Here is a 16,086-nt window from a genome sequence, read left to right on the forward strand (position 1 = left end):
TTTGTATGCTCCCATAATAAGCCATTTGGCATCATTTATATAAATACTTGATAACTGTATTTTTGACATTGCTCTTTTCTCAGTATATTTTTTGCTCAAATCTTCCATTATTGTAGTTTTTCTGTACAAATGGTATTATCTTTATCCAATTCTTTAATTTTCCCAAATTTTTCAATTCTTTAATTTTCTCATATTTCCAATTCAGTTTATATTTAAGCACTCCTTATTCTCTATTCTTTATTATTTTTGCCAATTAATTAGATTAAATTAGTGATTAATTATTCTATATTCGGGAAATCCCCGTTTTTCACGGTTCATGGCACCACGTGCAATCTGTTTATTATTTGCTACTATTGGCGGGATTTTCTATTTATAAGTGACAGTTCTCAACTCTTGCCGGCGTATCCATTTTGAACTGAAGGACTGTTCATACATCTGTTATGAAAGTTTCGTCTAAAAGGTAGGTTTTATTCTTTCTTTAAATTTATAGATGAGATATTGCCTAGTTTTGTTACCAGTATAGAATCAGTATAAATATCAAGTTTTAAATATTACACATTATCGCTATTTTGTGCATTTTTCTTTTGATCTTTTTTTGTGATAATTTTCATATCATGCTTCTCGCTTGAGATGGAAAAATTATCGCTAGAAACTAAGGAGGCCACGTGGCGTTGCTAACGAAATTGACATGAAATTGACAACGTCGTCATAGGTAAAATAGCGATAAACAGATTATCATTGGTCATCTCAACTCGATTGCTTTTCTCACTTTCGCTGTACCAGCTCAAGCGAGAAAATTAATCTCGTTGAGATGATCAACGATAATCTATAAATATCGGAATGTCAATTTTATTTTGGTGAACGACTGTCGAAAACTTTTTGTTATCACTTTATAAAAAATACATTTGTGAATAAAGATAAGACGAGAAAATGTCATCATTCAATAAACATAATGTTATTGTATTTAGTCTCTGGTTTAACCAAAAAATTACTGAATTCTGTGGATTTCTCGTTCGAGTAGACCGAGTATGCTCGTGTGAATTGATTTTGAAATAACATGGCATTGAAAAGAAAATTGTTTTATGTAATAGGGTTAATTTGAGTTTATCCTATAATATAGGATTTTTTGTTGTCGAAATTGTCAGTTAAATTATTATGTCTGGCAATGTCATAAAACAGTGACTGGGAAATAGAAAGATGGTCACTACAGGGCTTTTTCCATGTGTCTGTAAAACACTTGCCATAGAGGGGTTTGGCTGTTCAAGATATACAAGTACCCAACCATTCAGTCAGAATGTCAACATTACATTTTATGCCTCATGTATATAGAGAGCTTGTCAATGCTCTGCACATGGACCCTTCTTACTTCCTTACTTATGATATCCAGTTATCCATCAGAGTTTTGAACCACCCCATTTTTGAGACGATCAGTGCATTTAAATGGGAATACATGGTTGGACCCCCCTTTTCTCCATGGGAAGACCCCCTTTTAAAAAAAGATCCACTCGACTGGATTCTCCCCTGAACTGCTGCGCATGCGTAGCATAATTATACATACATTGTAAATGTCATAAATACTAACAAACCAATAGTGCCAAAAGTATTATTTATATACTATGTGGTCAAAAATATTTACATAACTACTAAGGTTTACTCCCAAGATGGGGAGGGTAAATACTTCAATATTTTTTTGGAAGTGGTGTGCCGGACTGCAAATTTTGTCGCACAAAGCTAGACAAAGAGATTTAGACAACGAGATTTAGTGAGTGAGATAGTGATCCGGCAGCAACTGTCAATGACTGTGGCGTTAACTAAGGGAGCTACCATTTGATTTTTATGGGGGGGCTAGGATGAAAAATTTTGTCCTGCATTTTTTTTTAGCTGTAATCTCTGTCCTGCCTTTTTATTTTTCACTCTGTTCGGTCCTGCCTTTTTTTTTTTAGTTTATCCTGACTTTTTTTTACCTAAATTGTCGTCCTGACTTTTTTTTTTGTAAGTGTCTCATCCTGCCTTTTTTTTTTTTTACTCAAAACTCCTGTCCTGCCTATTTTTTTCAAATTTCATCCTAGCCCCCCCCCCCCCCCCCCCCCCCCCCCATAAAAATCAAATGGTAGCTCCCTAACTTCTTGAAGGCTTATAATGCTTCATACTTTTTATATAGATGCCTTATGTTGGGAAGTTTGGTCTGTCACATGTCCAATGTCCTTGACCTCATTTTAATGGTTCAATGACTACTTGAAGAAAAAGTTAAGATTTTTTGTAATGTTAATTTTTCTCTTATTATGAGTAATAGGAAAACTATTTGATATGTGTGTACCTTACAAGGTCCTCGTGACAGTTTTCATCTGACCTTGACCTCAATTCATGGAACCGTGAACAAGGTTTCAAGTTTTGGTGGTTAAGCCCATATTTCCGATACTATGAACAAAAAGTCTAGTATATTTGGTGTATGGAAGGATTGTTAGGTGTACATGTCCAACTTGCAGCTGTCATCTGACCTTGACCTCATTTCAATGGTTATATTTAAGTATTTGTGTTTTATGTCTGATTTTCTTATACTTGATTTATATGGGTGTTTTAAACAACACGGAAAATCAGAATTAAGCAGTATTTATATTTAGTATTTTTATAAATTTAGAAACACGTCAGAGGGAACTCCCAGTTTTGATAAAATGCGAGAGTTCTCTGAATTCCGATAGAATGTCATTTAAGAACTGAAGTGGAGTTTTTCTTAAATGTTACCAATTTGAAACTGATATTTGAGATTGTACTTCCATAAAGAAATAGAGAACCATCTAGGTCGTTTAATAAACATTTGATTTACGTTCTTGCTCCAGGGTTTGTTTTGGAAATTATGCGCATGCGTATAGTTTTCTTGACTTCGAGGGGTTTTAGATTGAATGGTTGCTCTGGATTCTCCACTCAGTTAATTAATTTATAACTCATGGGATTTTTTCTATGTATGTCTGCTATTGAAGGTTATTGTTGTTGCATAATTTTAAATCATATGCATCATTTAAATTAAAAAAAAAATCCTCATCGTAGAACACCCCTTCAGGCGAAATGGAGTCTTCCATATTATCGTTTCGAGTTGTCTCCCTTCCAGAAGGGAGACAACTCGAAACGATAATATTGAAGACGGGAGACAACTCGAAACGATAATATGGAAGACTCCTTCCGTGAATTCTGAATAACAACACGTGGAGTATTAGCTCGTTCTGTCAATAAACGTCGTATTATATTAAAAACGATCGCATTTTAAACCGATAAATGTGTACGGAAAGGAGTCATGATCACTGACCCAAAGGAAATTAAATATTTAAAGAGTTAGGAATGGGGTTCCTCCTAGAATTAACGTAGGAAAATAGGTGATAAGATACGAAGTGAAATACCTTCTCTCAGTCTGAGTCTCAGTGACTGCTGTGGAAAGTAAACTTGGAATTGATAGTACAAAAATAGAACATAGGCCTGTTTACATTGTTCATACACTTTTATCCGTGTTTGGCTATTTTGTAACTATTTTAAATGTGAAGTTGAATTAGTTTTGAAAATAATATTATCCAGCTACATGTATACATGTGTCAATGAAACAACGGCAATCGTATCCCTCAGAGCAATCTGCTCTTTGATTCTAACTATATTTGGTGTATTGAACATGTTGAAATATTTCATTATGTACATGTAAATTGCGCTGGTTAATTTTGCTGTGACCTCATTTTCACAGTTCATTGCTCAGTGTCAAGTTTTTGCGTTTTGGTCTGTTTTTCTTGAACTATAAGCAATAGGCCCGAGAACAGTAATAATTTTTTTGTAGTGCATTTCTTTAAAACAATAAATTTAAATTAAACAGATCGCACCTGCTCTTAAGGCCTAAATTAAAATATTGTTTGTTTGCCCTTTTCCGACCCTATTTTTTGAAACAGGGTAGGTAGGTAGGTAAAATATTTTATTTTTTTCCCAAAAAAAATAACTTGGCTCGGTACATTTTTTGTCATGGGTATAATATTTTATTTTATAGATACAAAATCTGCATGATATCATTTTTGTCTGTATTTGCTTTTGTTTTAAGTATGATTTTAATGATCTTTTAAATTACATAATTATTAAAGTTTCTGGGACTATTAGTTTAACAGTCCAAGGAAGTTATGGAAAACAAATATTGTAGAATGTGAAGTTAATTCATATGCACTACTATTTTGTTTTCAAATATCAAAATATAGAGCTGTGCAGCATATTTCCAACGTTTTTATGACTGGAACTTTGAAGAGTTTTAACTTGAACTGATATTCAGTACTACATACATGTACCTTGTACGATTAACTTGAACGAAAGGTTTGTGTAACAACTGTACAATGTGCAATCTATCGCATGTTTTATTCCGACATTCTACCAATTTTATCAAAATTTAAACTTAAATTATCAGAGATGATATATCTATGAAAAAAAAGAATATATGACTAGAATATAAAGCCACTGCACTGCAGTGCATTTCCCACCATCATCGCCATCATGCAACCAGTTAAAAGAGCTAAAACTAATCATTTGTCTTACTTTACTTAGAGTGGGGTGCTAATTTTCGCCAGGGACATAATTTCGCTGTTTTATGATTTTGAGGTGTAAAAACTTCAATGGATGGGTGAAAAGGAAGAAATATGCCGTTAAATTATATTATTATAATATATTTTTTTAAAACTTAGATAGAATTTCGGCACTTACAGCAAAGGACCGAAAAACAGACAACGATTTTCGGCCAATTTCCTGAATGAAAAAAATGATTTCAAAGATGTAATTCTTAGTAATTGTTTGACTGATTGACCTTAATTTCAGTTCTTTAAACCTTTGAAATTTCTGCTATTCATTTATAAAGAAATTGATCTGATAAATATTGTTTAAAGCTGCAGTTATTTGGTTTTAAATAGATGTGTAAAAACGGCGAATATGTGTCCCCCTTGGACAAAACATCAGGAACTTTCAATTAGCCTTTAATCTAACTTTTCAGATGATTTCTTTTCAAAGAAATAGATTTTGAAGCTAAGAATATTTTTGTTTATGTATAAAAAAATCAGTAGACTTCAAAAGCATACAAATCTGAACATTAACTGCAGAAAACAAGGAAAGTTATGGCGAAAATGCTCAACGAAAATGAGCACCCCACTCTACAACCCTAGAGACTGTGTATTAAATTTTCGTGTGTCCCGGTGTTATCAATAAAAATTTTAAAGACTTGAAACTCAATTGTCACGTATTTTACATCGCATTTATAAATTGTCTGTCAGGAAAACTTGGCGATTTTACTGCCAATTATTCTCCAATTTACAGGACTTCCATTCATGTAAGATATAAATAAAATGTCCAAGATGGTCGGAGGCAGCGTTAACATAATCATCCTGATCTACGGATCACCAAAGGCCATCCCTACATCACTGTACATAGGATACAACGTCCGTTAACAAAATATTTTGTACACACGTTGATAATTTTGTGTCGGACGAACTTTTTTTAATGAACTACTTTCAACATCGACTTCAATCAAATGCTTTGAATCTCTAAATGCAAGTGTCCATGCCAAACGCTCACGTGATACCAAACGTACTTAACCTTAAACGTGGAAGATAAAACCCGAGGATTCCGGTAAAAAAAGTTTTGAGCGGGAAATACAAATATAAGATTTTCGGTAGGAACGGAAAAAATAATAAAATAAAATATTGCTGGTAAATAGAAATAAAAGATTTTCAGTCGGAACAAATTAATAGGGTCGGTCGGTAAAGGGCAAACAAACAATATTTTAATTTAAGCCTAATTTAAAAAAGACTTGCAGTGTTGTGTACAACTAATGGGACAATTAATATCAAAACTATAAAAACTTCTACCAGCTCTAACTCAAAATATTGACATTTATCCTGCAATTGGGTGTCCTACTAAACAGATACAGCCCTACAGATATCGCTATGCTGTATATGTATATTATACAGTTATCGCTTTAAAGCTCCACCCACTGCCGGACTGAGTATTGTTTAAACTGTGACCTCAGAATGTGTATTCCAGTTGCATTCCAATGACAATTGTTAATTTCAAAACTTGAATGTGTATGATTGTGTTACAAAATCAACCATGTCAATTTCAGCATGCATGTTTAGTGAATGTCAAGTCTGAAGCGTAGGACAACTCGTACACTTCTGTTTCAAATTTGACAATGTTTTGTTATTTGTTTTAACTGTTGAAATTAGTTGTCATGCTAAAATAGATAATTATTCACCTTGAGCGATGTATTATTGTTGACCATTCGAGATTCTTTTTTGCGAACCCGTCTTCAGCGAAATGTGTGATTTTGATATTACTACACGGGGCTCAAGGGATTACAAATCGAAAATAAATGCTTAATATGTTAGTTTTTGTGTCTTTCAAAACACAAACAATATACAGAATTAATTGCAGGATAAAGACAATAACTGTTTAGTGTCTTTAAATGTCAGCTGTATTTGTACTCTGCTCGAAACAGGTGTAGCAGCTCGCTAAAAGCTCACATACACCTTGTTTCCTAGCCTCGTACAAATACAGCTGATATTTAAAGACCCTAAACAGTTATTGTCTATCTGTGTTTAAGGGTGCACAATTCATTTTGACAGCTTCAGACGTACTAAAATTTGACCTTTTTAAACTGGATCAAAGAGTGGCATGGACAAAACTGCAGAGACACGAATGCCAAACTGTCGCCGAGTCAATCGAGGCATAATTTTTATGGGACCTTTTTTATGTAGAAAATGGTTATTTTTGGACATTTTTATTGTATGCATGTGTAACTCTCCCAGAATCTGATACTGGTTAAATTTTATTTAATTTTAAAATACCAACCAATTCATATACTAGTTTTTCCAACAGAATTTTATATTCTTCTCGAAACTACCATCATTCAATTCATCAATATTTAATGAAAAAATTTAACCCAATCTTATATTTAATATCGCAAACACAGACCCATTAAAGTCGCATTTATGTATAAGGAACTTCGGAATATAGGAACCAAAGTGACTCGCCTTTCCCGGAATTTGAGCCTCTCATATATAGATATAGGAAAATGTGGTATGAGTGCCAATCTGACAACTCTCCATCCAAATCCGCTTTCTAAAATAAATCCTGTTCAACTATCTTTAACCAGTTATACCCCCTGTAAATATAAATTATAATGAAAATTTCGTTTCTTTTGCACTGAAACTGTTATTTCTCTTATTATAAAGGTATAAAACCACTAATTCATCAATTTCAAGCATTAAAGGCTACTTTGTCTTAAGTTCAAATAAAGTGGCAGTTATTTCATGTCAAAACTGTACCTTATCTTGACTTGTGCTGAAAAAATCAACATACCATTCAATTGCATATTAGAGTGTACTGGTTCCCGGAAGTTTGATAGTACAAAAACAGGAACGTCTGATCTGAACAACAGGCCAAATGAGTCCTTTTATTAGAATTGCATATACTTTCTTACAATTTGAATAAAACTTTCAACAAGAGTTCTAAAGTGATCCCAAGTCCCCAATCTTTCATTTGATACTAAAACTACCGAAATATTCCTGTTATTGACAAAGATACAGCTATGCATAGGAACTATTTTGTTTAAAATATATACTAGTTTCTTGTATGTTCTTTCTGACCATGCCGGAATAAGTGGTTCTATACCTATAGATAATATTAATAAAATATGTAGAGGAAAAAAGTGCTTTTTATACGACTGCAAAAAAAATTTGCATTCACATACATGTATTGGTGTCGTTATCTTTGTCCGAAGACACTTAGTTTCTGGACAATAACTTTAGTTTCAGTGAATGGATGAAATTTATACACAAGGTTTGGAACCACAAAAGGAAGGTTAGGATTGATTTTGGAGAATTTGGTCCAAACGGTTTAGGAACAAGGGGCCCAAAAGGAGTCAAAATAAGTATTTTTCTAGTTTTCAGACAAAAACTTGTAAGTGTATGGATCTTTCTGAAATTGTATCAGAAGGCACCATTCCAAAAAAGAAAGGTTGGGATTCGGGGTTGTGGCTCAAACTGTTTAGGAAAAAGGGGTCAAAAACAACTTTTCTAATACTTTGTATAAATTGCTTATTTCTTGACAAATTTCAATAGGGTTTTATTCTTGAATTCTTAGGGTTCTTATATATGCTGAATCTAACCGTGTATTAAGTTTTTGGAATTTGGTCCCCGTTTTTAAATAAGTCCACACAAGGTCCACAGGGTCAAAAATTAAACTTGGTTTGATTTCATCAAAAATTGAATTAATGAGGTTCTTTGATATGCCGAATCTAGCTGTGTATTTAAATTTTTGTCTCGCCTTGACGAGTATGCTGTTTCCATCAACAATGAATCAGTTTGTGATTAGGTCTAGTTTATTGTGAATCACAAGTTGTAGGTCAATCATATTTGGTATGCAGTTGTATATATAAGCATTGGCATATCTCATTTCCATGGAGATTATTTGGCCCTGCCCCCACAGTCATGGTCTATTGACTCTGAAACTTTTGCTTATTTTATATGTATTAGTTTGTGATTAGGTCAGTTAATGGGGAACCACAAGTGGTAGGTCAATGATATTTGGTATGCAGTTGTATAAGCATTGGCATATTTCATTTTTATGGAGATAATTTGCTGCCGGCCCACCCCCTTAGTCATGGTCTATTGACTTTGAAATTTTTTGTAAGTTATCATGTATTAGTTTGTGATTAGTTCAGTTCAAGGGGAACCATTAGTGGTAGGCCAATGTTAATTGGTATTCAGTTGCATGTATAAGCATTGGCAAATTTCATTTCCATGGAGAATAATTTGCCTCGCCCTTCAGTTACAGTCTAATGACTTTGAATCTTACATTGTATCTTAGTTTACATGTATTAGTTTGTGATTAGATCAGTTTAAGATGAACTGCTAATGTTAAATCAATAATATTTGGTATGCAAATTTATTTACATTTTCAAGTAATGTTTCCATGGAGATTATATAGCCCCCACCCCCTCTTAATGCCTCATTGACTTTGAAACTTATACATAGTTTACAAGTTGATTTTTAACCGGATTTTTGTGACAAAAATGTCAGTTATTGATTTGGGGATGTACGGCAGGCGGGCGGCAGACAAATGTTGTCCGTGCATTTACTCATGAACCGTTCAACCAAAGCTTTTAAAATTGATATATGTTGTTGCTGACAACAAAATGGAGGTCAAGTTCAGTAATGACTATTTTGACTTTTACGGATCTGGAGTAACGGTTCTTGAAAGATTGAAAAATGGTGTTTCCAGTCCTGTCCGTGCATTTACTCAGGAACCGTTTAAACAAAGCTTTTGAAATTTTAATATGTTGTTACCAATGACAAAATGGAGGTCAAGTTCAATAATGGTGATTTTCACTTTGTCTGTTCAGGAGTTATGGTTCTTGAAAAATCGAAAAATTGTGTTACCAATCATGTTGGTCCATTCAACCAAAGCTTTTCAAATTTAAATATGTTATTACTGATGACAAAATGGAGGTCAAGTCTGATATTGAAGATTTTCATTTTCACCATTCATCAGTTATGGTTCTTGTGATATTGAAAAATGCCAGGACAGGAATAAAGGTGAATAAATCCGGTTTGCTGTCACTCTGACAGCCTCTTAAATTGTTGTATTTAGATTAGGGAACCACTTGTAATACGTCAATGGTATTTGATACACAGTTGTATAGCATTGGCACATCTCATTTACATGGAGATTATTTAAGCCATGTAACTCAGTCATGGTTCATTGACTTTGAATATTTGCATAACTTGTGTATTAGATATGTTAAAGTATTGCTATTTTGATTTCAACATTTGCATAATCAAAATAAAAAAAGGAGAGACATATCTGTGATAACAGTTTATTAATTTTGGGTCCTGTTTTCAAATTAGGTCTACATTAATAAGGTCCAAAGGGTCCAAAATAAAACTTAATTTGATTTTAACAAAAATTGAGTTCTTGGGGTTCATAATTTGATATGCTGAATCTAAACATGTATTTAGATTTTAGATTATGGGCCCAGTTTTCAAGTTGGTCTACATTAAGGTCAAAAGGGATCAAAATAAAACTTTGTTTGATTCAACAAAAAAATAGAGATATGGAGTTCTTTGATATTCTAAATATAACCATGTATTTAGATTTTTGATTGGTTTACCCTTTTATCAAATTGGTCTACATTGAGGTCAAAAGGGTCCAAAATAAAACTTTGTTTGAATTCATCAAATATCGTAATATTGGAGTTCTTAAATATGCTGAATCTAACTGTGTTTTTAGATTTTAAGTTTTTGGTCCCGTTTTCAATTTGGTCTACATTAAGGTTGTAAGGGTCCCAAATTAAATTTTGTTTCATTTTAACAAAAATTGAATCCTTGCATTTTTTTCATCATGCTGAATCTAAACATGTATTAAATTTTTTGATTATCAGGGCCCAGTTTTCAAGTTGGTCCAAATTGAGGCCAAAAATTTTACTTGGTTCTTTGATATGCTAAATCTAACGATGTATTTTGATTTTTGGGCCCTGTTATCAAATTGGTCGACATTGAGGTCAAAAGGGTCCAAAATTAAACTTAATGTTTGATTTCATCAAAAGTTGAATTCTTGGGATTCTTTGATATGCTGAATCAATCCATGGCCATGTATTTAGATTTGGAAATTGGACCATAATAGGTAAATTTAAATTTTAAAGTTCATTAGACATCATTCATTCCATGTCAGAAACCTATGCTGTTAAATTACAATCCAAATTCAGAGCTAACTTAAAAGTTTGAGTGTTGTGTTCATACTTGCTCCAACAGTTCAGGGTTCAACCTCTGTGGTCGTACAAAGCTGTGCCCTGCTGAGCATCTAGTTTTAATAATTGCCCTTTTTGTTTCTTGGATAGATAAAATATGTGCAATGCAGGGGACATTGGCACTATGGTTTTATTGGAAATAAAATTAATATTTGTATAATAATAGATGTTAAAAGGTATTTATAAGACCAGGAACGACGACGCACTCTATAACAACCTGGGTGTTTATCATGTCACAGTAAATGATATCGGGATATGGTGGTTTAGTTGTGAATAATGTTGCTACATCAAAAAAGATGTAGAAGCCATCACTCCATGTCTCAATTTCAGATAAAACATGTCCGCTGGTTTGTGTATCATCACCCACAACACTTGCCGTAGCCTTAATGTCATATGTGAAACAGTTGGATTTAATCATTACTTTAAATGCAGTTTTGTCCGAGCACATTGCTTCAGAAATGATTGGACATTATCCTCATATCCTCACCCTTGTTTCATTTGGATACCTCCAAGTTTTGATATCTGCTACGAACACATAATTTTTTGTTTTTTGTGAAAATGATGTGGATGCTTGAGCATCTGAGCATACCTGCAAGCTACGCCATGCCAAATCACTACTTAACATAAAGATTCAGCATCCAAATTTTTGAACATGTAATTTCATCTCCATACTTAATGTTTCATGCATTAAGGTTTATGTACCCTTCTGTAGCCATTTTTGTAAAACCTCAATTGTATCAAAACTAAAGATATAATAAATAATAGAGATAGGCCATTTAGTACATGTTCCAAGGGGAAACTTGATGCAAAACATTATTTTTTACTGTTTCATTGCATTTGATAGAAAAAGAGGACTTTGTGGCAAATAAATCAAGATTTTTATAGAAAATCCACAGCCTTTAATACAGAGATTTTTGTTATAAAATTTGAAACATAAATTACTCACTTGATTTTCTATGATGTGCTAGTGTTTATTTTTTACAAAAAGTTCTAAGTAACCTGTAAATTCCAAAACACCTCGTGCTGAGTCACTAAAGTCGAGCGCACCCTAAAAGGTGTACTTGATTTTGGCCATATTTATACTTGTCTTAACCAATAACTACATTTATAAACTTGTTTTAAGGAAATCAATGCTAGCACTGCATGCAATAATCCTATATCTATCATTCATCAAATTGCCAAATATGAGAGTACAAGGATAAAGGCTGTGGATTTTCTATAAAAATCTTGATTTATTTGCCACAAAGTCCTCTTTTTCTATTAAATGAAATGGAACAGTAAAAAATAATGCTTTGCATCAAGTTTCCCCTTGGAATATGTACAAAATGGCCTATCTCTATTATTCATTATATCTGTAGTTTTGATACAATTGAAGTTTAAAAAGTTCGTACAAAAATGGCTACAAAAGGGTACATACACTTTCAATTTATTTCTTAATAAATTGAAAGTGTATCAATTAAAAAAAAAGGCAGGATATACATGTACACTGTTCACAATAGGGACTATATTTGAAGACAACTAAAACCAAAAGCAAATTTCTTCCTGGAAGTATGCAATTATGACCGGACTGGATTGCATGTCAATAAGTGTGGGAACTAGCTGACATTCTGCGACCCAGTTCCTATCATATTATTTTGTAGGGGAACTAACTCTGTATAATGATGGTAGAGCATAGGTATCTCATTGTCTGGTTTTCTTCATATAACGCACAAGAAGTCAATAAAACACTAAGTTCAATGATGGTATATTAATTATTCTCGTATAGATAAAGCATTCATATTTACAACACAAGAAATATATGTATACGAATATGCAACTAAGTCACCATGATGTGACAAAACCCTAAGTTATCCAATCTCTAAAATTACATAAAGTTCATATATCCAAGTCACTTTCTAAAACGCATCTCCATCTGCCATAATTTCCATAATCATTTTATGTATATCATATTAACTTGACCAATCAAAATACATAACTATAACCAGTATATTTTAGATACAAGAATGTTAAAATGTGGAATTCAAAGATTTGTTATAATTTAGTATTAGTTAAGATATTTAGCACTAGCTTAAGAAATAATTTACTTGATAAATAGTTAATATAAATCTTCACAATTTTAGATAAGTGTAAAGCAAATTATTATGTAATCCTCTGAGGGCTAAATTGACAATAGAGAATTAAGGATTAAAGAAGTGTTATATATACAAAGGGATTTCTTACTTTTTAAGATGATTTAAGTTATGTCACAAAGACTTGATATTTGGGAATATAGATAAATAAGCATTATTATGTAAATTAGCTATTTGAGTATTAATGTTATGTTAATTGAATAATGAAACGATATATATTAGTTGACCATGTAGAAAGGGACAGTCATGTATTAGACTTGTATTCTGAGACTTGCTTGATAGTCACGTATTGGACACTGTGTTATAGACTTGGATTTATGTTAGACATGCTGTTTTATTATGTCTCATGAACTATTGTGATTATTGTGATTGATAACTATATTGAATGCTGATTAATAAACATTATATATTGAACTTTGAATCTGTGTTACGTTGACATGTATTCATACAAAAGCTACCAGCTAGTTCCCCCAACCTAGCAAGATGAATAACCAGGTCAGGAACGAACATAGTACTGGCCTTGGTTATACGTGGCGGAGTGACCCAGCTTTCCGGTACTAAGGAGGGATACACGTAGGATGCGAACCTGAATACCTGAAGACAAGAGTCAGCATATCTCCATATAGGAAACAGTGCATTTTCCTGAGTGTGCAGAGGTGAGTCAACCTTTTATTTATGATCTTATATGACACCAAATCTTTAAATTTTACTTTATTTTGTAATTAAAGTTGTCAAGATCTTTTAATAGGATTTTCCCTCTACAAAGACTCAACATGTCTTATTCAGTTTATCCTGACCCCTCCTTAGCTCTAATAGCCCCCCTTTCAAAAAATATTATACATTTGCAATTAGGAAATAAAACAGTTGATTCATTAGTTGATACAGGTGCTTCAATTTCTTGTATATCATTAAAATGTTTACAAAAATGTTTGAAAAACATCAAAATACAAAAAAGTACACAATCTGGAATTTTTACTGCTTGTGGAATGAGCTATCCAATTTTAGGAAAAGTAGATGTTGAATTAAATATAGATGACTTAATTATATATCAAGAATTAACAGTACTTGAGAACTTAACTTTTAATATAATTTTAGGAATAGACTTTCTTAAAGCTAATAAAGCTCACATAAATTTTGAAAATAATACCTTAGCAATTCAAGAAAATCTATTGAATGTACCTTTGAATAATATAGAGACTATGAATGAACATTATGCACATGTTAAAACTATAGCAGAAGAGGTTATTCCCCCTCACTGTGAAATTATTATACCTGTTAGGCTTTCTGTAAGGCATCGCAATAACAGTACAGTAATTCTTGAACCAAACTTTTCAAATGATATTAAAAATTTGGTTGGTTCAAAAGTGGTAGTAAATGTACAAAATGGAAAGGCTTTGTACAGAATTCTTAATCCTACTGGATTAAGCATAACATTGTATAGGAATAAGAAAGTAGCCAAGGCTTTTGAAGTAGACAAAAATGGTATTTTTGCCTTAAATGATAATAATTCAAAAGAAAAATATATTAAAGTTAATAAATATCAGAATATTGAAAAAGAGATGGGAATAAAAATAAATGAAAACTTAAATGCAAATCAAAGGAAACAGTTAACTGAGCTTCTATCAAGGAATAGAAACGTTTTTGCTAAAGACATTACAGAGTTAGGTAAAACTAGTTACCACTATCACAGAATTGATACAGGCAATGCACCACCTGTACAATCAATGCCCTACAGGCAAACCCCACAAATGAGGCAAGAAACAGAAAAACATATTGATATAATGTTGAAAAATGACATTATAGAGGAATCAAACTCTCCATGGTCATCCCCAATTGTATTAGTTCGCAAAAAGAAGAGTAATATGGATGCAAAACAAGAGTATAGGTTCGCGGTGGACTATCGTAGGCTGAACAAATGCACATTAAGGGCAAAATTTAGTATTCCTAGGATAGATGATGTTTTCGACACAGTTGCTAATTCAAAAGCTGTTATATATTCAGTACTGGATCTCATGAGTGGATTTTTTCAGACACCCTTAGATCCAGAAACAAAACACAAATCTGCATTTGTAACACATCAAGGTATTTACCAATTCAAAAGAATGAGTTTCGGGTTAACAAATGCACCAATGGCTTTTCAAATGCTCATGACAAAAGTTTTAAAAGAATTGAACTGGAAAGTTGCTTTAGTATACATAGATGACATTTTGATTTTTAGTAAAAATTTTGAAGAACATTTAAAACATTTACAATTAGTTTTTGACAAATTAAAACAAGCAAATCTTACACTAAATCCAACAAAATGTCATTTTGCAAAAGAAGAAGTTCATTATTTAGGTCATATTTTGTCCAAAAATGGTATTAAAGTAAACCCTGAAAAAACATATGCTGTGCAAACGTACCCAATACCTAAAAATATCAAACAATTACGCAGTTTCTTAGGATTATGCAATTACTACAGAAAATTTGTGCACAATTACTCAAAAATTGTAACTCCACTTACACAATTAACTCAGAAACATAAGAAATACATCTGGACACAAGATTGTCAAACAGCTTTCGAAACATTGAAGCACAACCTTGTTTCAGCTCCAATCTTAGTGTTCCCAGACTTTGAGAAACCATTTGTGTTGTCAGTGGACGCTTCTGATTATGCTATTGGCTATGTCCTTGGACAATTAAATCCAAACACAAAACTTGAACATGTCGTAGCTTATGGTGGTAGATCACTGAATAAAAATGAACAAAAATGGCACATAAACGAAAAAGAAGGGTTAGCACTTAAAGAGGGAATAAAACATTTTAATCCATATTTGGCCTCACACAAATTTACAGTTTATACAGATAATATAACTGTTCGTTGGATAGATACAATTAAAAATATACAAGGGAGACTAGGTAGATGGGCACTTGAACTTCAAGGATATGACTTCGACATTATGCATAGACCTGGGAAGAAAAATAATGCAGATGCCCTGTCAAGAAGAGAGTATGAAAAGATAGGTCCAGAATATTTTCCGCAGAATGAAAATGAACAAACAGTTGCAGCCATGAGCAATAAGAAGTACGAAATCATAACATTTGATTACAAAGGAGATGACGAACAGCAACTTAACATTCTTACAATAACAGATACTGGTAATGAGG

The 16,086-nt window shown here is 32.6% G+C and overlaps 1 long non-coding RNA gene across 2 annotated transcripts in view; it reads left to right on the plus strand.

The window, feature by feature from the left end:
- Window positions 1–349: 349 nt before the first annotated feature.
- Window positions 350–16,086, plus strand: part of LOC139521657 (uncharacterized) — a 43,152-nt gene continuing 27,415 nt past the window's right edge. For both annotated transcript variants that reach the window (XR_011664039.1, XR_011664040.1), the window contains exon 1: window positions 350–460. This is a non-coding gene — a long non-coding RNA (uncharacterized lncRNA). The remainder of the gene's footprint in view (window positions 461–16,086) is intronic.

This window comes from Mytilus edulis, chromosome 4 (genome assembly GCF_963676685.1).
Source record: "Mytilus edulis chromosome 4, xbMytEdul2.2, whole genome shotgun sequence".
NCBI lineage: Eukaryota > Metazoa > Mollusca > Bivalvia > Mytilida > Mytilidae > Mytilus > Mytilus edulis.